This window comes from Salmo salar, chromosome ssa15 (genome assembly GCF_905237065.1).
Source record: "Salmo salar chromosome ssa15, Ssal_v3.1, whole genome shotgun sequence".
NCBI classification, from domain to species: domain Eukaryota; kingdom Metazoa; phylum Chordata; class Actinopteri; order Salmoniformes; family Salmonidae; genus Salmo; species Salmo salar.
The window spans coordinates 68,902,079-68,926,460 of NC_059456.1; the positions used below are offsets into that span (position 1 = coordinate 68,902,079).

Consider the following 24,382-nt stretch of genomic DNA (forward strand, 5'->3'; position numbering starts at 1 on the left):
CTACTATAGGCCTACATTAAAGTGCAATCAAAATGCAAATAACACCGTTTTTTTTTTTTTAAGTGTATATCTCGTTAGCCCACTGACAGGAGTTTATAGCTTACCCACCTTTTTCTTTACCACTACATCACTGGATACAGGCCATTGGGCTCATAATGAGGCCCGGGAGCAGACCAGACATGTCTATACACTTCCCCGGGGGTAAAGACACACACAGAGACCGGAAAGGACCTAACAGGTCAACAGTATTGTCAAACATGCCTCTGCAGAGAGAGAGAGGAATTTGTCTGGCAGGATAGTGATTTGACCCCGCTGGAGGGCAATGAGCGAGATCAGATAAGGCTGGTTGGTGCTGGTGATCAGGCGGTTACTGATAGAAATTGTGTGTTGGGGCACTGCTGTCGTTTTGTTTGAGAGATCCTTTCAGAGAGATAATTTCAGCCACTGGCTGAATGTTATTATCAACGGGAGGGGCTCAACAGTCAGCCCTGCAGCACCCCATAAACCAAAGAAGAAGTGAAAGATCACAAACAGCATACTATGCAACACCTACATCCCCATTTGCATGAATGTTCTAGGCATTAAAAGAAGAAGCTCATACGCAAGACCAGAAACAGCCAGGGCCACAGGTGCATCCTGCAAACTACGGGGGACACACACTCGGGGACTCTCTCTCTCTCTCTCTCTCTCTCTCTCTCTCTCACACACACACACACACACACACAGCCAGGGAAAGCCTGGAAAGCCCTAATGATCCTCTCCACAGTCTGAGTGGTAAATGACTCAAGATGAGTCTCTAAATAAATACATTTTCAACAACCTTTCAAACCTCTGTTTTTACGGCTTCTTTAGAAACACATTGAAATGCAAAGCCACATTGTGAAGTTAACACTGGGCAAAAGCCATGGCGACTGAGAGGGTGAAGGTAGGAGGTGGAGGGGAGAGTGGGGGGGGGGACAATAAGGGGCCACATCAAAGTTCTTTCGGCAGCCTGAATGTCAGAGATTAGGCGCTACAACATGAAAGGTTTTTTTACCCACAGGGGGTGTCACCACTAACAGCCATTACAATTCTGTAGCCTACCTTTAAATTTACTATTCATAAATTATGTGTGCAAGAAACTGTAAGCCTACAGTATTTGTTATATTTGTAACCTCCAAATAGTTCAAATTGGGGCAGAACATTTTAAAAAATGTGCATGTTTTAAAATGAGTGTTCACACGTGTGCGTGCAGCGCGTATGAGGGGTCCGAAGATGGTTCATGCCATCCCTCGCCACGAAGCACAGCGTATAGTTCTCGAGAGATGAACAACAAAGCCAAAGCCACGACTTTTTCTTCTTAATTAGAAACGGTATCCATGTATGTGTGGTTAGAATGTATCTTTGGAAATCCCACTACGGCCGGGCATGCCTTGAGCAGGCCCAAGCGGGTTCACACGGTGCGGTGTCGGCTAGTCAAATACGCCAATTATCCTATTACTTTCGCGCTGATGCGTGTGAACTCAGAGAATAAAGACCCAACTTCAAAGACTCTGCAAACGTGATGTAAAAATCCACGCAGGTGCACAACAGTTTACGAATTCTGTAACACTCAAACGACTAGGCTAGGGTTATAGGCCTATTATATTAAGTTTCCGCATAAAAATGTAGGCCTATTAGGCCTACTACATACAATGATTATGAAGGCACATATTCTTACAGAAAACAACTATTTCAAATAAACCATTAAAAAAGAACTGTCTCTCTTTCTCTCTGGCACGGCATGGAGTTAGGAAACATGCGCTTGCTTGTATGAAAAACGTCGCAATCGAACTTGAAATGATTTTGAGGAAATTGTGCCAATGCCACAATAACAATGTAACACTTTGTTAGTCAAGTTGAACCGACGTTTTTATAAACGTCCAAAGACACGCAAAAAAAAAAAAATCACCGCCTTCTTGAAAATCACAAACTAGCCAACTCACGCGTAAAAATGCATTAGATTCCACTCGCAACGTCTGTTTGCCAACTGTACAGGCTACTAACTACGCGACGCAGATGGTAACTCGGTGAATTTAAACTGCAATATTACACATTCCGATACAGAACATAATACAGATTTATTTCACAGTAAATAGCCCTATATTTGCCATGTTTGAGGACATGCTGGATATTTTCCCTTAGTTCCTTGTTTCCAACTTTCATAATAAGTCATCCGCGCAACCTTGTTGCATCAATTACATCGAAGTGAAGCATGTCTTTAAGCAAAAAAAAAGTGGGAATTAATATGACTCCCAATCGAACAAATGACTGTAAAAGTAAGAAAGTTGTCAAACCTCATGCGGGAATTCGTACTGTCTCAAGCAGCATGCTGTAGCGTAAATTGATCTCCTGAGTGCTGTTTTGCCGAGAGCACAGCCTAGGCTACTTGAACACTTATCATGAGAAGGGCAACTGTACAAAATAATTACCTGTTGCAGAGGTTGTCATTCGGAAAGAAAGAGGGGGAACAGTTGAAATTGATTGGTTCTCTCTCACTGCTTGGCCCACGCTCTACCTACTTCAACCTACACACGCCTTTTTTTTTACACGGGGGGGAATATTTAAGCCGAGTTGTTTACTCCTCAAACTTGCCTGCTGCAATCTTTTTTCTCCTTTTTTTTTTTTTTTTTTTGCAACAGTATTCAGGCGTAACTTTTCCCGGGTCTCGAATCACGCTGTAGCTGAATGAAAAATATATTTACCTTTTCCAGTGTTAACCCTTAATAGACCTACATTGCATTATACACCATTTATAAACTGCTCTGCCAATGGTCTAGTTAGTAGTACCCCACTGGTCCGTGTTAGGAGAGTGCGAGTGCGTGTAACCGAATGTCCACAATAACAATATATCCAAACATTTGAAGTTGTCACTGAAAAAGGATTGCCCATTCTATTCATTTACTGAAGTCTTATTAAATCCATTGGTATAATAACAAATGCATCATCATAACTGTGCCCATTTAAATTCTATCGCACATTTGTCTTAAATGTTTCTATGTTTTGTATTGTAGCCTATGTAATGTGCTTTGTTCATCCTACCTGCAAACCAAACTTGAATTTGAACTTGATTATTGATAGGGTTGCAATGGGAGGGTATATTACTGGCAACCTTTGAAGTTTACAAATAAACTACCAGCGTTTTGGTAACTTTCAAGGATTTTATGTAATTTATCATAAGACATCTAGTGGCCTTTTTAGATACTTCAGATTGTCTCACCTGTCTGTAGTTATCGCTGGCCCCCTGTGTGGCCTTATCACATGTAAAATATCTAAAATAATAAAATAAGAAGATTTTAAGATACAAAATAGAATGACAAAGCTGTGAAACATTATCCTAAATATAACCTAACAACCTTGTGAATACCATTGGTGTTTAATATGAGGGTTTCAGCATAAACTATCCTTTATATTCTGACACTTTTATTTATTTTACTTGCTACTGCACTGTTATAATGAAGTGTTTTGTAACACTAAAACTAGCGGCAACTGAACTGCCACCAATGTTAAGGAGACAAAAGTAACTTTGCTGGAGTTTTGAAACACATGGTTGTAAGGGGTTATGAGACAGATTTAAGGTGTACTGAAACATTCATCCTAAAGTGGTCTGAAACATCACTTAATCAATAGTTGTGGAACACCTTGCAAGAGGCTGGGAGCATTAACCTGGAAAATATTGAAAACACTAGTATAGTGTTTCGAGTCCTGTTTAGTGCAGAATTAGATCCTTCTGGAGTTTCCAAATACAATAGAAGGGAGTCCCTCCACTTATTGTGTATTCCCTGCTCTTGTGCTGATGAACTCCTCATTGGTAATTCCAAAAGGTCAAATGTACAGTATTATGCTCAAACAAAGGATATGACAAAATATAGTTTTGTGAAAATACAAATGAATACGTTTGTCCAGGATAATAATAAATGAGTACAACATATTTTTTTCAAAACCTGATTTTGAAGCTTCAAGTGCCTTATCTTTTCTTTGTAAATGATCAAATGACACCAAAAAAATTGAAAGGTCTTTCACATTTTTATATTGATAAAGTAAGACAGTTCAAAGATCATTAATATTATCACATGAATGTTCTTCAAAATCAATGAAAATAACATATTTCACATTCAGGGGGGAAAAACATGCAATGACTGCTAATGTTAGCAAAAGCACTTACAAAACTTGTACAAAACCTCAGCCCTGGGCTCAATGCGATCCACCAGTCACCCATTATGCTAATGTCTCAGACCGGAGTCTTTATATTCAGATTATGGTACATGGAAGGTTGTTCAGATGGGTTGAATCACAGTACAGTTGAGTTAGATGATATTGAGTTGGCATTAGCCTATGATCCTTTTCTTGATTGACTTTGGTTAGGATTGGCCAGCCTGTGGGTAACATAGCATGTACACCACCGTTCAAAAGTTTGGGGTCACTTAGAAATGTCCTTGTTTTTGAAAGAAAAGCAAAAAAATTGTCCATTAAAATAACATCAAATTGATCAGAAATACAGTGTAGACATTGTTCATGTTGTAAATGACTATTGTAGCTATACACGGCTGATTTTTAATGGAATATCAACATAGGCGTACAGAGGCCCATTTTTAGCAGCCATTACTCCTGTGTTCCAATGGCACGTTGTGTTAGCTAATCCAAATGTATTATTTTAACTTCATCGGCGGTAGGGGGCAGTATTTTGACGTCCGGATGAAAAGTGTGCCCGTAGTAAACTGCCTGCTACTCAGGCCCAGAAGGTAGGATATGCATATTATTAGTAGATTTGGATAGAAAACACTCTGAAGTTTCTAAAACTGTTTGAATGATGTCTGTGAGTATAACAGAACTCATATGGCAGGCAAAAACCTGAGAAAAAATCCAACCAGGAAGTGTGGAGATTGGAGGTTTGTAGTTTTTCAAGTGATTCCCTATCCAGTATACAGTGTCAATTGGGTCATTTTGCACTTCCTAAGGCATCCACTAGATGTCAACAGTCTTTAGAATGTTGTTTCATGCTTCTACTGTGAATGGGGAGAGGATAAGAGCCATTGGAATCAGATGACTGAGAAAATTACATGAGCTCAATCGCGTGTGCTCATGTGAGAGTTAGCTGTGTTCCTTTTCATTTCTGAAGACAAAGGAATCATCCGGTTGGAATATTATGGAAGATTTATGATAAAAACATCCTAAAGATTGATTCTATACATCGTTTGACATGTTTCTACGAACTGTAATATAACTTTTTTGACTTTTCGTCTGAACTCACTGCGCGAGCACAGTGGATTTGGATTACTCGACTGAACGCGTGAACAAAATGGAGGTATTTGGACATAAAGATGAACTTTATCGAACAAAACTAACATTTATTCTGGAACTGGGATCCTGGGAGTGCATTCCGCTGAAGATCATCAAAGGTAAGTAAATATTTATAATGTATTTTTTGTCATATGTGTTGACTCCAAAATGGCGGGTATATGTATGGCTTGTTTTGATATCTGAGCGCTGTACTCAGATTATTGCAAAGTTTGCTTTCGCCGTAAAGCTTTTTTGAAATCTGACACAGCGGTTGCATTAAGGAGAAGTGTATCTATAATTCTTTGAATAACAGTTGAATATTTTATCAACGTTTATGATGAGTATTTCTGTAAATTGATGTGCTCATTCACCGGAAGTTTTGGGAGGCAAAACATTTCTGAACATTACACGCCAATATAAAATGTTTTTTTTTAATATAAATATGAACTTTATCGAGCAAAACATACATGTATTGTGTAACATGAAGTCCTATGAGTGCCATCTGATGAATATCATCAAAGGTTAGTGATTAATTTTAGCTGTATTTCTGGTTTTTGTGATGCGTCTCCTTGCTTGGAAAATGGCTGTTTGGTTTTTCTTGTCTAGGCGCTGTCCTAACATAATCTAATGTTATGCTTTCGCCAATGTTTTCATTATTATTATTATTATTATTATTATTATTATTATTATTATTAAAGGCCGTAAAGCCTTTTTGAAATCGGATAATGTGGTTGGATTAACGAGAAGTGTATCTTTAAAATGGGATATAATAGTTGTATGTTTGAGAAATTTGAATTATGAGATTTTTGTTGTTTTGAATTTGGCGCCCTGCTATTTCACTGGCTGTTGAAAAGTGTGTCCCGCAGGTGTCCCGCTAGCGTCCCACATACCCCAGAGAGGTTAAAAGGCTAATTGATCATTAGAAAACCCTTTTGCAATTATGTTAGCACAGCTGAAAACTGTTGTCCTGATTAAAGAAGCAATAAAACTGGCCTCCTTTAGACTAGTTGAGTATTTGGAGCATCAGCATTTGTGGGTTCGATTACAGGCTCAAAATGGTTAGAAACAATGGTCTTTCTTCTGAAACTCATCAGTCTATTCTTGCTCTGAGAAATGAAGGCTATTCCATGCGAGAAATTGCCAAAAAACTGAAGATCTCGTACAAAACTGTATACTACTGTGTACTACTGGTTAGTGCCAGTTTGCGCTGTTCTGTGAAGGGAGTACGTCAACAGCGAAGAGTAGCAACCCTTTTCCTTGATGACAGCTTTGCGCACTCTTGGCAGTCTTTCAACCAGCTTCATGAGGTAGTCACCTGGAATGCATTTCAATTAACAGGCGTGCCTTGTTAAAAGTTCATTTGTGTAATTTTTTCCTTAATGAGTTGAGCAAATCTGTTGTGTTGTGACAACGTAGGGGTGGTATACAGAAGATAGCCCTACTTGGTAAAAGACCAAGTCCATATTATGGCAAGAACAGCTCAAATAAGCAAAGTGAAATGACAGTCCATCATTACTTTAAGACATGAAGGTCAGTCAAGTGCTAAGTTTCTTGAAGTGCAGTCACAAAAACCATTAAGCGCTGTGATGAAATTGGCTCTCATGAGGACAGCCACAGGAAAGGAAGACACAGAGTTACCTCTGCTGCAGAGAATAAGTTCATTAGAGTTAACTGCACCCAAATAAATACTTCACAGAGTTCAAGGAACAGACACATCTCAACATCAACTGTTCAGAGGAGACTGCGTGAAATGGGCCTTCATGGTTGAGTTGCTGCAAAGAAACCACTACTAAAGGACACCAATAATAAGAAGTGACTTGCTTGGGCCAAGAAACACGAGCGATGGACATAAGACCGGTGGAAATCTGTCCACTTAGTGGGACTATCATTTGTTTTTCAACAGAACAATGACCCAAAACACACCTCCAGGCTGTGTAAGTGCTATTTGACCAAGGATAGTGATGGAGTGCTGCATCAGATGACCTGGCCTCCACAATCACACGACCTCAACCCAACAGAGATGGTTTGGGATGAGTTGGACCGCAGGGTGAAGTAAAAGCAGCCAACAAGTGCTCAGCATATGTTGGAAAAGCATTCCTCATGAAGCTGATTGAGAGAATGCCAAGAGTGTGCAAAGCTGTCATCAAGGCAATGCCTTTCAATGGCTAATACATAGCGTCAGTAATCCAGGGTTTATATACACATTGGGCAAACCAGACTTCATGGCTAAAACTTTGTAGGGAATACTGAATGAAGATGTACCACCTCTCAGGCTCCTGAGCCTGTGTAGGGATCTGATGGAACATCTGAATCCGACTTAAGGAGCAAAATATATATCAGCAAATTCAAAGTACGTTTCTTGCTATTCAACTCAGCACTTTCCATATTTGTTTCTTCTATGGAATTATGGAGGTCCGCAAACAAACGTTAGAAGTGCTTGCCGCCACCTACTGGATGGGGTGAAAACTGATTATAATAATAGCGGAAGGGGAAGGGGGAAAAACATATATATAGTATTTTGTTGACCTTTGGAATATCAGGAGTATGTTTTTCCCCCTTCCGCTATTATTATAATCAGTTTTCACCCCATCCAGTAGGTGGCGGCAAGCACTTCTAACGTTTGTTTGCGGACCTCCATAATTCCATAGAAGAAACAAATATGGAAAGTGCTGAGTTGAATAGCAAGAAACGTACTTTGAATTTGCTGATCAGTGAACTAGCTGACAGCAACAATGGTGCAACCTCAATTTACTAAAGATACTTTAACAGATTCTGTGAGCAATGACTTTCAGAATTTTAACAAATTCAACGAACAGATGAGCATTCGATAACGTGAAATGGTCGTTTTGAGCATGAACTAAGCACATTGAGCTAAAGTTAACTGTAAAAACTGCAGGGGTACATTCATTCGGCGATTCTTGTTGCAAAACGTTTCTTAAACAGGGCAGGACCTACCTGAATTTGTCCAATAGAAGCTCTCGTTTTTCTCTTTGCTTCCGTGTGGTTCTTAAACGGTGAACGGTATCCGCAATGAATACACCCCAGTTGCCTGCAAATGTTAGCTGCATGCTTGCTTGTACATACGAATTGACATAAAGCCTAACTGATTTCGAAACATGCTGCTTTTAGTATGATGTAATGTTTCAAAATGTGTGTAGTTAGGTTATACATGTCCCAGGTCACATGACTAGCTAGTGTCGCATGATTCATGATTCAAATGAGGTCTGGCCCATCTTACCTGACAACAAAGTAGATCTATGGCAACTATGAATCAATGTATTGAATAGACCAATAAACTCTGTATCCTTAAACTGTTTCTCGGCAGCAATTTACAAGTCTGACTGAGATTGTTTTCAATTTCCTGTTGGAGCCAAAAGAGGTAAACACACTCATGAGGACAGACAGACATTATCTTATCATTAATTGTGTGCTGAACGTGTGAACAGACAGCCACTTGACTGTGTTTCCTTCATTCATTGTGGTGTGTATTTGCAGATGGACAGGGTCTTGCAGCAGCTGAGTGAGTTTGCAGAGGAGAATGGGATGAGTGCAGGCCCTCTGAGAAACCTTTTTTTTTATTATTTCACCGTTATTTAACCAGGTAGGCTAGTTGAGAACAAGTTCTCATTTGCAACTGCGACCTGGCCAAGATAAAGCATAGCAATTCGACACATACAACAACACAGAGTTACACATGGAATAAACAAAACATACAGTCCATAATGTACAGTAGAACAAAAGAAAACAAAAAGTCTATATACAGTGAGTGCAAATGAGGTAAGATAAGGGAGTTAAGGCAATAAATAGGCCATGGTGGCGAAGTAATTACAATATAGCAATTAAACACTGGAATAGTAGATGTGCAGAAGATGAATGTGCAAGTAGAGATACTGGGGTGCAAAGGAGCAAGATAAATAAATAAATACAGTATGGGGATGAGGTAGGTAGATAGATGGGCTGTTTACAGATGGGCTATGTACAGGTGCAGTGATCTGTGAGCTGCTCTGACAGCTGGTGCTTAAAGCTAGTGAGGGAGACGAGTCTCCAGCTTCAGAGATTTTTGTAGTTCGTTCCAGTCATTGGCAGCAGAGAACTGGAAGGAAAGACGACCAAAGGAGGAATTGGCTTTGGGGGTGACCAGTGAGATATACCTGCTGGAGCGTGTGCTACGAGTGGGTGCTGCTATGGTGACCAGTTAGCTGAGATAAGGCGGGGCTTTACCTAGCAAAGACTTGTAGATAACCTGTAGCCAGTGGGTTTGGCGACGAGTATGAAGCGAGGGCCAACAAACGAGAGCATACAGGTCGCAATGGTGGGTAGTGTATGGGGCTTTGGTGACAAAACGGATGGCACTGTGAAAGACTGCATCCAGTTTTTTGAGTAGTGTGTTGGAGGCTATTTTATAGATGACATCGCTGAAGTCGAGGATCGGTAGGATGGTCAGTTTTACGAGGGTATGTTTAGCAGCATAAGTGAAGGATGCTTTGTTGCGATATAGGATAGCCGATTCTAGATTTCATTTTGGATTGGAGATGCTTAATGTGAGTCTGGAAGGAGAGTTTACAGTCTAACCAGAAACCCAGGTATTTGTAGTTGTTCACGTATTCTAAGTCAGAGCCGTCCAGAGTAGTGATGCTGGGCGGGCGAGCAGGTGCAGGCAGTGATCAATTGAATAGCATGCATTTAGTTTTATTTGTATTTAAGAGCAGTTGGAGGCCACGGAAGGAGAGTTGTATGGCATTGAAGCTCGTCTGGAGGTTAGTTAACACAGTGTCCAAAGAGGGGCCAGAAGTATACAGAATGGTGTCGTCTGCGTAGAGGTGGATCAGAGAATCACCAGCAGCAAGAGCAACATCATTGATGTATACAGAGAAGAGAGTCGGCCCGAGAATTGAACCCTGTGGCACACCCATAGAGACTGCCAGATGTCCGGACAACAGGCCCTCCGATTTGACACACTGAACTCTATCAGAGAAATAGTTGGTAAACCAGGCGAGGCAATCATTTGAGAAACCAAGGCTGTCGAGTCTGCCAATAAGAATGTGGTGATTGACAGAGTCGAAAGCCTTGGCCAGGTCGATGAATACGGCTGCACAGTAATGTCTCTTATCGATGGCAGTTATGATGTCATTTAGGACCTTGAGCGTGGTTCAGGTGCACCCATGACCAGCTCTGAAACCAGATTGCATAGCGTCTCCGCTACGGTGGGATTCGAAATGGTCAGTAATCTGTTTGTTAACATGGCTTTCGAAGACCTTAGAAAGACAGGGTAGGATAGATATAGGTCTGTAGCAGTTTGGGTCTAGAGTGGCGGGATGACCACGGCAGCTTTCCAATCTTTGGGAATCTTAGACGATACGAAAGAGAGGTTGAACAGGCTAGTAGAAGAGGTTGCAACAATTTCGGCAGATCATTTTAGAAAGAGAGGGTCCAGATTGTCTAGCCCGGCTGATTTGTATGGGTCCAGATTTTGCAACTCTTTCAGAACATCAGCTATCTGGATTTGGTTGAAGGAGAAATGGTGGGGGCATTGGCGGGTTGCTGTGGAGGGTTCCGGGCAGTTGACCGGGGTAGGAGTAGCCAGGTGGAAAGCATGGCCAGCCGTAGAGAACTGCTTATTGAAATTCTCAATTATAGTGGATTTATCAGTGGTAACAGTGTTTCCTAGCCTCAGTGCAGTGGGCAGCTGGGAGGAGTGTGCTCTTATTCTCCATGGACTTTAGTGTCCCAGAACTGTTTTGAGTTAGTACTACAGGATGCACATTTCTGTTTGAAAAAGCTAGCCTTAGCTTTTCTAACTACCTGTGTATATTTGTTCCTAATTCCCTGAAAAGTTGCATATCACGGGGGCTATTCAATGCTAATGCAGAACGCCACAGGATGTTTTTGCACTGGTCAAGGGCAGACAGGTCTGGAGTGAACCAAGGACTATATCTATTCCTAGTTCCACATTTTTATTTAAGATGGGGAGGAAGGCACTTTTAAAGAATAGCCAGGCATCATCTACTGACAGGATGAGGTCATTGTCATTCCAGGATACACCGGCCAGGTCGATTAGAAAGTCCTGCTCGCAGAAGTGTTTTAGGGAGTGTTTGACAGTGATGAGGGGTGGTCGTTTGGTCGCAGACCCATTACGGATACAGGCGCTGAGATCTTGATTGAAAACAGCAGAGGTGTATTTGGAGGGCGAGTTAGTTAGGATGACATCTATGAGGGTGCCCGTGTTTACGGATTTGGGGTTGTACCTGGTAGGTTCATTGATAATTTGTGTGAGATTGAGGGCAGCAAGTTTAGATTGTAGGATGGCCAGGGTGTTAAGCATGTCCCAGTTTAGGTCACCTAGTAGCACGAGCTCAGAAGATAGATGGGGGGCAATCAATTCACATATGGTATCGAGTGCACAGCTGGGGGCAGATGGAGGTCTATAGCAAGCCGCAACAGTGAGAGACTTGTTTCTGGAAAGGTGAATTTCTAGAAGTAGAAGCTCGAATTGTTTGGGTACAGACTTGGATAGTAATACAGAACTCTGCAGGCTATCTTTGCAACACCGCAACACCGCCCCCTTTGGCAGTTCTATCTTGGCGGAAAATGTTATAGTTAGCGATGGAGATTTCAGGGTTTTTGGTGGTTTTCCTAAGCCAGGATTCAGACACCCGGGTTGGCAGAGTGTGCTAAAGCAGTGAGTAAAACAAACTTGGTTAAGGCATATTGAGCAGGGCTAGAGGCTCTACAGTGAAATAAGACAGTAAATACTAACCAGGACAGTAATGGACGAGGCATATTGATATTAGAGAGAGGCATGCGTAGACAAGTGAACATATGGGTCCATTGAGTGGTTGGGCTGACTGCGGACACGGCGATTCAGACAGTTAGCAGGCCGATGCTAACAAGCTAACAGTTAGTAGGCCGGGGCTTAACAAGCTAGCAGTTAGCAGACCGGGGCTGGCAAGGTAGCAGTTAGCAGACCGGGTTAGCAAGCAAGCAGTTGGCAGAACGAGGCTAGCAGTTAACAGACCGGGTTAGCAAGCAAGCAGTTGGCAGAACGAGGGTAGCAGTTAGCAGACCCGGGAAGGCAAGCTAGCAGTTAACAGACCGGGGAAAGCAAGCTAGCAGTTAACAGATTGGTGCTAGCAAGTTAGACTTATAAAGAGTTTCATGCTGTTCCCCATGGTGAGACTGACAGACAGCACTCACAAATAAAGAGATTTAGAAATAACTTGTGTATACAACAAATATACCTAAACCAAAATATGGTAAAGATTCCAGCACATATCTTAGTATATTAGTATATCAAGGAAAATTGCCTTTCTTCGTGTCCATACTGTTAGAACTATAGAGCTATACAGTGTATTCGGAAAGTATTCATACCCCTTAACTTTTTGTTACGTTCTAGCCTTATTCTAAAATGGATTAAATACATTTTTGTCTCATCAATCTACACACAATACTCCATAATGACAAAGCAAAAACTGGTTTTTAGAAAGTTTTGCAAATTTTAATGAAATAAAAAACTGAAATAACTTATTTACATAAGTATTAAGACCCTTTGCTATGAGACTCGAAATTGAGCTCAGGTGCATCCTGTTTACATTGATCACCCTTGAGATGTTTCTACAACTTGATTGGAGTCCACCTGTGATAAATTCAATTGATTGGACATGATTTGGAAAGGCACACACCTGTCTATATAAGGTCTCACAGTTGACAGTACATGTCAGAGCAAAAACTAAGCCATGAGGTTGAAGGAATTGTCTGTAGAGCTCCGAGACAGGATTTTGTCGAGGCACAGATCTGGGGAAGGGTACCAAAACATTTATGAAGCATTGAAGGTCCCCAAGAACACAGTGGCCTCCATCATTCTTAAATGGAAGAAGTTTGGAACCACCAAAACTCTTCCTAGAGCTGGCCGCCCGGCCAAACTGAGCAATGGAGGGAGAAGGGCCTTGGTCAGGGAGGTGACCAAGAACCCGATGGTCACTCTTACAGAGCTCCAGAGTTCCTCTGTGAAGATGGGAGAACCTTCCAGAAGGACAACCATCTCTGCAGCACTCCACCAATCAGGCCTTTATGGTGGAATGGCCAGATGGAAGCCACTCCTCAGTGAAAGGCATAGCATATGACAGCCCACTTGGATTTTGCCAAAAGGCACCTAAAGGACTCTCAGACCATGAGAAACAAAATTCTCTGGTCTGATGAAACCAAGATTGAACTCTTTGGCCTGAATGCCAAGCATCACGTCTGGAGGAAACCTGGCACCATCCCGACGGTGAAGCATGGTGGGGGCAGCATCATGCTGTGGGGATGTTTTTCAGCAGCAGGGACTGAGAGACTAGTCAGGATCGAGGGGTAAGATGAACAGAGCAAAGTACAGAGAGATCCTTGATGAAAACCTGCTCCAGAGCGCTCAGGACCTCAGACAGGGGCTAAGGTTCACCTTCCAACAGGACAACGACCCTAAGCACACAGCCAAGACAACACAGGACTGGCATCGGGACAAGTCTCTGAATGTCCTTGAGTGGCCCAGCCAGAGCCTGGACTTGAACCCGATCAAACATATTTGGAGAGACCTGAAAATAGCTGTGCAGCGACACTCCCATCCAACCTGAGAGAGCTTGAGGGGGATCTGCAGAGAAGAATGGAAGAAACTCCCCAAATACAGGCGTGCCAAGCTTGTAGCATCGAGGTTGTAATCGTGGCCAAAGGTGCTTCAACAAATTACTGAGTAAAGTGTCTGAATACTAAATGTGATATTTCAAAACATTTTTTATACATTTGTAAACATTTCTAAAAACCTGTTTTTACTTTGTCATTATGGGGTATTGTGTGAAGACTGAGTGAAAAAGCAATTTAATACATTTTAGAATAAGGCTGTAACATAATTTTTTTTGAAAAAGTCAAGGGGTATGAATACTTTCCGAATGCACTGTAAAATGTGTTCGATTTAATTATGTGGTTACAACAACCTAAAATGGACAAAGTACATGTTGTAGTTTATTTTAACTCAAAACCAAGATTGAAAAAAACATTCTAGGTGCCCTGAAGAAAAATCTGACGGCAGACCAAGTGAAAGAGGACCTTCTCGCTTTAGGTATGTTGTAATATATAAATCCCATGTACACTATCAAAGCTGCAAATACTCCAGTCTCCACAGTCCATATTGGTACTGAGCTTTACAGTGTCATTGCACAGCTTTTAACGATAACCTTTTAATTTATAGGATTCAATGATGCAAAGGCAGCCCATTTTTCACAACAGGTATGTGACAACATTTAATATCATATCCTCCATGTTGGATATTGAATTGAGAAAAAAAATGTAATTGATTGAATTATTTTTTTCAGTGGAGCAGCCACTACCCTGTGTTGTCCAGGCTGGCTGTGGGGCAGACTCTTATGGTCAACCAGCTGGTTGACATGGAGTGGAAGTTTGGTGGTAAGACAAATAACCTTAGGATAGAAGTTCCCTTGCAAATGGTCCACTCTTTTGTGATCCTCCCCACCTTATCGTATAATGTAGATGTGTGTTTCCCTCATTTATACTGAACAAAAATATGAATACAACATGCAACAATTTCAAAGATTTTAGTTACAGTTCATATAAGGAAATCAGTCAATTGAAATAAATTCATTAGGCACTAATCTATTGATTACACAATACAGATATGCACCGGTTGGTCACAGACACCTTAAAAAAAATGTAAATCAGAAAACCAATCAGTATCTGGTGTGAGCACCACTTGCCTCATGCAGTGCGACACCTCTTTCGTATAGAGTTGATCAGGCTATTGATTGTGGCCTGTGGAATGTTGTCCGTTGAGAGAAATAAGCTTTTTGTGCATATGAAACATTTATGGGATCTTTTATTTCAGCTCATGAAACATGGGACCAACACTTTACATGCGTTTATATTTTTGTTCAGTGTGTAATAGATACATTACCCAATTCCCAGCGTCTTCATGACTACTGTCGTGATGTGACTTTCATTAATCTGATGACTGTTATGTATCGAATCAACTATGTTTAATTGTTACCCGATTTAAATTAATCATGTAACAATTAACTCATTAGATTAGACAACACTTGTAACTATGCTCACAGTAATCCTAATACTTTACCCCGAACCGCCGCCCTTTTGGGTAAGAAATAATGAATGTATTTACAGTTGAAGTCGGAAGTTTAGATACACCTTAGCCAAATAGTATAAATCTCAGTTTTTCACAATTCCTGACATTTAATCCAAGTAAAAATTCCCTGTCAGTTAGGATCACCACTTTATTTTAAGAATGTAAAATGTCAGAATAATAGTAGAGAATGATTTATTTCAGCTTTTATTTCTTTCATCACATTCCCAGTGGGTCAGAAGTTTACATGCACTCAATTAGTATTTGGTAGTATTGCCTTAACATTGTTTAACTTGGGTCGAATGTTTTGGGTAGCCTTCCACAAGCTTCCCACAATAAGTTGGGTGAATTTTGTCCCATTCCTCCTGACAGAGCAGGTGTAACTGAATCAGGTTTGTAGGCCTCCTTGCTCGCACACGCTTTTTCAGTTCTACCCACACATTTTCAATAGGATTGAGGTCAGGGCTTTGTGATGGCCACTCCAATACCTTGACATTCTTGTCCTTAGACCATTTTGCCACAACTTTGGAAGTATGCTTGGGGTCATTGTCCATTTGGAAGACCCATTTGCGACCAAGTTTTAACTTCCTGACTGATGTCTTGAGATGTTGCTTCAATATATCCACTAGAGGTCGACCGATTAATCGGAATGGCCGATTAATTAGGGCCGATTTCAAGTTTTCATAACAATCGGTAATCGGTATTTTTGGCCACCGATTTGCCGATTTTTTAAATTATTTTTTTACACCTTTATTTAACTAGGCAAGTCAGATTAAGAACACATTCTTTTTTTCAATGACGGCCTAGGAACGGGGGTTAACTGCCTTGTTCAGGGGGGATTCAGGGATTCGTTTTTGCCACCTTCTGGTTACTAGTCCAACGCTCTAACCACCTGCCTTACATTGCACTCCACGAGGATCCTGCATGGCAGGCTGACTACCTGTTACGTGAGGGCCGCAAGAGGCCAAGGTAAGTTGCTAGCTAGCATTAAACTTATCTTATAAAAAACGATCAATCTTAACATAATCACTAGTTAACTACACATGGTTGATGATATTACTAGTTTAACTAACGTGTCCTGCGTTGCATATAATCAATGCGGTGCCTGTTAATTTCTCATCGAATCACAGCCTACTTCGACAAATGGGTGATGATTTAACAAGCGCATTTGCGAAAAAAGCACTGTCGTTGCACCAATGTACCTAACCATAAACATCAATGCCTTTCTTTAAAATCAATACACAAGTATATATTTTTAAACCTGCATATTTAGTTAATATTGCCTGCTAACATGAAATTGTGTCACTCCTCTTGCGTTCATTGCCTGGCTCATTGCGAACTAATTTGCCAGAATTTTACGTAATTATGACATACCATTGAAGGTTGTGCAATGTAACAGGAATATTTAGACTTAGGGATGCCACCCCTTAGGTAAAATACAGACCGGTTCTGTATTTCACTGAAAGGAAAAACGTTTTGTTTTCGAGATGATAGTTTCCGGATTCGACCATATTAATGACCTAAGGCTCGTATTTCTGTGTGTTTATTATATTATAATTAAGTCTATGATTTGATAGAGCAGTCTGACTGAGCGGTGGTAGGCACCAGCAAGCTCGTAAGCATTCATTCAAACAGCACTTTCGTGCTTTTTGCCAGCAGCTCTTCGCAATGCATTGCACTGTTTATGACTTCAAGCCTGTCAACTCTCAAGATTAGGCTGGTGTAACCGATGTGAAATGGCTAGCTAGTTAGCGGGTGCGCGCTAATAGCATTTCAAACATCACTCGCTCTGAGACTTGGGAGTGGTTGTTCCCCTTGCTCTGCATGGGTAACGCTGCTTCGAGGGTGGATGTTGTCGATGTGTTCCTGGTTCGAGCCCAGGTAGGAGCGAGGAGAGGGACGGAAGCTATACTGTTACACTGGCAATACTAAAGTGCCTATAAGAACATCCAATAGTCAAAGGTATATGAAATACAAATCGTATAGAGAGAAATAGTCCTATAATTCCTATAATAACTACAACCTAAAACTTCTTACCTGGGAATATTGAAGACTCATGTGAAAAGGAACCACCAGCTTTCATATGTTCTCATGTTCTGAGCAAGCAACTTAAACGTTAGCTTTCTTACATGGCACATATTGCACTTTTACTTTCTTCTCCAACACTTTGTTTTTGCATTATTTAAACCAAATTGAACATGTTTCATTATTTATTTGAGGCTAAATAGATTTTATTGATGTGTTATATTAAGTTAAAATAAGTGTTCATTCAGTATTGTTGTAATTGTGACTATTACAAATACATTGCAAAAAAAAACGGCCGATTAATCGGTAGCGGCTTTTTTGGTCCTCCAATAATCGGTATTGGCGTTGAAAAATCATAATCGGTCGACCTCTAATATCCACATCATTTTCCGTCCTCATGATGCCATCTATTCTATGAAGTGCACCAGTCCCTCCTGCAGCAAAGCACCCCCACAACATGATGCTGCCACCCCCGTGCTTCACGGTTGAAATGGTGTTCTTCAGCTCACAAGCCTCCCCCTTTTTCCTCCAAACATAACGATGGTCATTATGGCCAAACAGTTCTATTTTTGTTTCATCAGACCAGAGGACATTTCTCCAAAAAGTACAATCTTTGTCCCCATGTGCAGTTGCAAACCGTAGTCTGGCTTTTTTATGGTGGTTTTGGAGCAGTGGCTGCTTCTTCCTTGCTGAGCGCCCTTTCAGTTTAATGTCGATATAGGACTCGTTTTTACTGTGAATATAGATACTTTTGTACCCGTTTCCTCCAGCATTTTCACAAGGTCCTTTGCTGTTGTTCTGGGATTGATTTGCACTTTTCGCACCAAAGTATGTTCATCTCTAGGAGACAGAACGCGTCTCCTTCCTGAGCGTAATGATGGCTGCGTGGTCCCATGGTGTTCATACTTGCTTATATTGTTTGTACAGATGAACGTGGTACCTACAGGCATTTGGAAATTGCTCCCAAGGATGATCCAGACTTGTGGAGGTGTACAATTTTTTTTCTGAGGTCTTGGCTAATTCTTTAGATTTTCCCATGATGTCAAGCAAAGAGGCACTGAGTTTTAAGGTAGGTCTTGAAACACATCCACAGGTACACCTCCAAATGACTCAAATGATGTCAATTAGCCTATCAGAAGCTTCTAAAGCCATGACATCATTTTCTGGAATTTTCCAAGCTGTTTAAAAGCACAGTCAACTTAGTGTATGTAAACCTCTGACCCACTGGAATTGTGATACAGTGAATTATAAGTGAAATAATCTGTCTGTAAACAATTGTTGGAAACATGACTTGTGTCATGCACAAAGTCGATGTCCTAACCGACTTGCCAAAACTATAGTTTGTTAACAAGAAAATTGTAGAGTGGTTGAAAAATGAGTTTTAATGACTCCAACCTAAGTGTATGTAGTCTTTCGACTTCAACTGTACCTATGCTATATAGGTATGCACGGCAGTGTTGACATCGGTTTTTAACATGAGCGTTAAACTAGACATCGGGCCGATACCGATGTTGGCATTTTTAGCTAATATCGGCCGTTTCCGATATGTTCACCGACTATATCGTGCATCCCAAATTCCAAAGGGTACACATACTTTCTCTTGCCACTGTACAGTTTACAGCAGGTATAAATGATGCTGGAAAAGCCCTCAAAAGTGCACTACAAATTATCAAAAGTAAAAAAAAAAAAAGAAGTAAAACAAAATCATTGGAGAAAGTAGTATGCATAGTAATAGAGCTGCTATGTACTCATTAGGATATACAGTATACATTCTGAATGTGCTATGTCAAGAATGACTGTTTACAGATATAAAGTGTCTTGGGTCTTATTTACAATTATAAAGTGGATAGTGTCTTGGTCGTGCAGTTGAATAAAATGGTATATAAATGGGACAGCAGCATTGACTGTGTGTGAGTGAAAATGTGTGGCACTAAAATATGAGGCACTAACATATCTAGGTGAAGCATGGATTGTAGACTATTCCGTGCCTCTGGTGCACAAGACGAGAAGGCAGTCGTTTGCAACATATTTCTCAGGCATGCTGTTTGCATGTCTATAATCTATGCATCTAGGAGACTTGGCTGAAAGCCAAGCTAATGGTGTTTACTTTCAAATGCATGTCTCTTGATAGTTTCACAAAACCCAAACCGGCTGCTCGCATGCACCATCGTTGCTACATGTATTTTGTCCCCCCACACCAAACGCGATCACGACACGCAGGTTAAAATATCAGAACAAACTCTGAACCAATTATATTAGGACAGGTCGAAAAGCATTAAACATGTATGGCAATTTAGCTAGCTAGCTTGCACTTGCCAGCTAATTTGTCCTATTTAGCTAGCTTGCTGTTGCTAGCTAATTTGTCCTGGGATATAAACATTGAGTTGTTATTTTACCTGAAATGCACAAGGTCCTCTACTCCAACAATTAATCCACACATAAAACGGTCAACCAAATCTTTTCTAGTCATCTCTCCTCCTTCCAGGCTTTTTCTTCTCTTGACTCTATAATGCGATTGGCAACTTTCATAAATTAGGTGCATTACCGCCACTGACCTCGTTCGTCTTTCAGTCACCCACATGGGTATAACCAATGAGGAGATGGCATGTGGGTACCTGCTTCTGTAACCGATGTGAAATGGCTAGTTAGTTAGCGGTGGTCCGCGCTAATAGCGATTCAATCAGTGACGTCACTCTGAGACCTGAAGTGGTTGTTCCCCTTGCGTTGCAAGGGCCGCTGCTTTTGTGGAGCGATGGGTAACGATGCTTCGTGGGTGTCAGTTGTTGATGTGTGCAAGGGTCCCTGGTTCGAGCCCAGGTTGAGGGGCGAAGAGAGGGACGGAACCTACACTGTTACACTTCTATAAACCAATGAGGAGATGGGAGAGGCAGGACTTGCAGCGCGATCTGCATCAGAAATAGAACTGATTTCTATTTTAGCCCTTGGCAACGCAGACGCTCGTTGGCGCACGCGAGCAGTGTGGGTGCAATAATTGAATAACATAGATTTCTACATTTATTTTACAATGCTCGCGCATGCGATGCGAGCGGTGTAGTCAGCCTGTTAGAAGTGCTGTTGAAGTACAATGTGAACAATGTGCAATAAGGCATTGCGATTGAATGTTGTCTGTCTCCACAGTGACCGTTGGGACGAGTGAACTTCAGAAAGTTGGGAACATCTTGCTACAGGTATTTATGTTGTCGTCATGATTTATATTAAATTCATGTATAAATTGACCATGTTATCAAATATGGTGTGTATCTATTCAGTGTGTATCTACCGTCTTCTAGACCATTAACTCATAGCTTTGATTATTTTAAGATTGATATACAGTCAAGTTTTTGTTAGAAGTTTGAATTATACAATTTCCAGGCTAACTGACAGGCTAACTGACAGACTGATGAGGGTGTGATAGATCGCTATGACGACAGACTTAAGGCGTCCGCATGCTTCCCATCCCAAAAAGTTTGGAACAGTTTGTGCATATATTACGATGCCATTTTTATGACGTTTTGTTCTTCGTGAATACAAAAAACATTCTTGAGGCAAACCGAAGTCCCTTCATCGGTAATTGGTCAACAGTAGGGATTCATAAATTATGTGTTTGTCTTTCAATGAGAGACAAAACATTTTCATGCATGAGAAGTACTGCACCAAACATCTGAGTTAGATTTAAAACTGCGTGATTAAGATTTCCTCAGTAAAAACGCAAAGCTGTCATCAAGGCTACTTTGAAGAATTTCAAATATAAATGATATTTTGATTTGTTTAACACTTTTTTTTGCTTACAACATGATTTCATATGTGTTATTTCATAGTTTTGATGTCTTCACTATTATTCTACAATGTAGAAAATAGTAAAAAATAAAGAAAAACCCTTGAATGAGTAGGTGTGTCCAAACTTTTGACTGGTACTGTATTTCTTGAGTTATCTTAGATTAATTCAGGACTATTTTGAAGCAGTCTCACTGGCTACAGCATCTCAAGATGGACAAACAGTACCATTGCTGCTTTAAAAAAACAACAACATTTAAGCGAAGTTCGCCTAGCCTTTTAGCCTCTAGTTTTCATGGTCTGTTTTCCTACGTGTGTCAGAATTCCTGCGGCCTTCTAAGTACTGTCTTTCTCCCATGGCTTCAGCCACTTTGATTTGTTGACATAAATATGTCCACACATAGTGAAAGTAACACTCTGAAGGAGGAAGGCCCTAAAAATTGCAGGCTATATCCTGTTTATAGACTCGTTATTGTTATTTTGTTACTATTTTATTTGTATCTATTTGTACTTTTTAACTGCATAGTTGGGAAAGGGCTCATAAGTAAGCACTTCACGGTAAAGTCTACACTTGTTTTATTTGGCACGTGAATTTTTTTTATTTTTATTTGAATGAGCATAGCATGACCATATTACTAGCACCAGTGCTGGGGAGTAACAGATTACAAACAGTAACTGTAATCCATTACCAGCAAAAATATTGTAATCAAATTAGATTCTTTTGAAAAACTAGATGATTACTTTTAAATTCAGAAAGGATTGTTGCAACAACAACAACAAAAAAATCTGACACCTTTCTGTTTTCTCAATGACATTTAAATCAGCATTGAAAAAAGGCGCAAGTTTACGTTTTTCCATCTGAGCAAGTCTGACCACAAGTCAGAGACCACTATGACACACCAAGGCGTTTGTTGGATTGCGGGAAAAGAGCTGGAACAGGATTTTAATAGGCTACAGTCCATGCTATGTCTTCCAATGGTGTGACTGCTGTCGACATCCAAAGATTATCCAACTTGAAGAAAACCTTACAGGCCATTTTGAGCCTGTAATCGAACCCAAATGCTGATGCTCCAGATACTCAATTAGTCTAAAGAAGGCCAGTTTTATTGCTTCTTTAATCAGCACAACAGATTCAGCTGTGCTAACATAATTGCAAAAGAGTTTTCTAATGATCAATTAGCCTTTTAAAATGATAAACTTGGATTAGCTAACACAACGTGCCATTGGAACACAGGAGTGATGGTTGCTGATAATGAGCCTTTGAACGCCTATGTAGATATTCCATTAAAAATCAGCTGTTTCCATGTATAATAGTCATTTACAACATGAACAATGTCTACACTGTATTTCTGATCAATTTGATGTTATTTTAATGGACAACAAAATGTGCTTTTCTTTCAAAAACAAGGACCTTTCTAAGTGACCCCAAACGTTTGAATGGTAGTGTATGTCATTCAATTGGTAATATTAATGTCCTCTTCTAATGCCTCTTAGAGGGAAAGTAATCAGATTACGTTACTTAGTTTGGGTAATCCAAAAGTTGTTACCAATTACAATTTTGGACATGTGACTAGTAACCCTGACTAGCACAATATACAGAATCTGTCCATGTTCAATATTTCTAGGAAATTGGCACATTGCTGTGTTCTACACTATTTGAAAATATCTCTACGTCTCTTCCAGCTTAAGTTGGTCATCAGAAAGGGGAACTCAACTGAAAATGTCTACATGGGTGAGTCTCTTACTCTGGCTGCACTATCTCCCAGTCAACATGTCATTGGTTCACTTTTCCTATTGTTCTTGGTGTCATTGACAGATTTGGTCTGTTTTTTGTTGTTCTTTCTTCAGAGTTGAAATGGAGAGGGCCAAAGCCAGTATGGACTGTTTCAGCTGAGCCTTATCGCCAGTAGCCTGAGAATGTACTGAATGTGTCCTGGAGGGACAGTAGAAAACATGAATGGAGTTGCCAGCGACAGTGATTGACACTGGGTCTGCCCGAAATGGCACACTATTCCCCTTATAGGACAATACGTTTGAACAGGGGCAAAGTAGTGCACTATATAGAGAACAGAGTGCAATTTGGGGCGTACAATGAGTTCAAAATAGAACATACAGCATCTGAAGGAATCTTCCAGATTCTCACATACCATTAAACGATTTCAATATTTTGTCTTTTGAAATGTGCACAATTGTTTCGCAGTGGAGATGTGTGCGTGAGTAGCTCTTCGTAAGTGTGTTTTGAGAGAGTATTGAATTGTAACCCAATTACTTTCATTCCATTGGCTGTCACTACAAGTGATGTGAGGCATACATGTAACTGTTGTTTTTTGTTGTTGCAATCTTGAATCATTTGTAAAACAGATTTGCTTCAGTTCATTTTGTCTCTTTTATTAAGTATTCAGATGTCATATTGGCCTGCTGTAGGTATTCACATGATGAATGAATGCTAGAAATTCTGAGCAATATCCTCAGACAATTACACAACAAGATTATTACGCTGACATAGAGGATACTGTTGAATTGGCTCTAATAACAGGTTTCAGTAGCTATTCCACTGACACCATAATGAGAAACCATGAGAGAGAGGAGCATGTTGTCACTCCATCCTACTTCTGTTCCTTAATTATCCAATTAGCCAACTAGTCGCATCAAATTTACACCCAAATATTTTCTACTGCCATTTGGGCCTGCAGCAATGGCCTGTCATTTGTGGGCATTCTACATTCATTAAATATTTTGAAAGTGTTTTGCGAATAAGAGCTTGAAGCAGAAAACAACCTAACACTGCCTGCAATGCTTGATGGTTACATTGTCATAATAACCAATAGGATGTTGATCAGAATATGTGATGTGTTTTTGGAGAAATACAAGCATGGGGAAAATGCCATGTCTTTGTTTCCGTGAATGTATATAATCAAGCACTTGCCTTTTAAGAGTGTATATTAGGTAGCCTATAGTTTTTAAATTATCAAGCATGTGGCAGACTCAGTAGCCTTGGTTTCTCTAATGATTGCATCGCCTGGTTAACCAACTACTTCTCTGATAGAGTTCAGTGTGTCAAATCGGAGGGCCTGTTGTCCGGACCTCTGGCAGTCTCTATGGGGGTGCCACAGGGTTCAATTCTTGGGCCAACTCTTTTCTCTGTATACATCAATGATGTCGCTC

At 40.5% G+C, this 24,382-nt stretch overlaps 1 protein-coding gene and 1 pseudogene across 3 annotated transcripts in view; one reads left to right on the top strand and one right to left on the bottom strand.

The window, feature by feature from the left end:
• Nucleotides 1–2,662, bottom strand: part of LOC106572254 (DNA (cytosine-5)-methyltransferase 3B) — a 66,355-nt gene extending 63,693 nt beyond the window's left edge. For 2 of the 3 annotated variants that reach the window (XM_014146292.2, XM_045695994.1), the window contains exon 1: nucleotides 2,451–2,662. The gene's annotated coding sequence lies outside the window, so the exon portion shown is untranslated. Of the gene's footprint in view, nucleotides 1–2,315 lie in introns of all 3 variants that reach the window. The other variant, XM_045695995.1, reaches the window with a different exon arrangement.
• LOC106572302 (COMM domain-containing protein 7-like) lies at nucleotides 905–23,127 on the top strand (annotated as a pseudogene).
• Nucleotides 23,128–24,382: the final 1,255 nt, after the last annotated feature.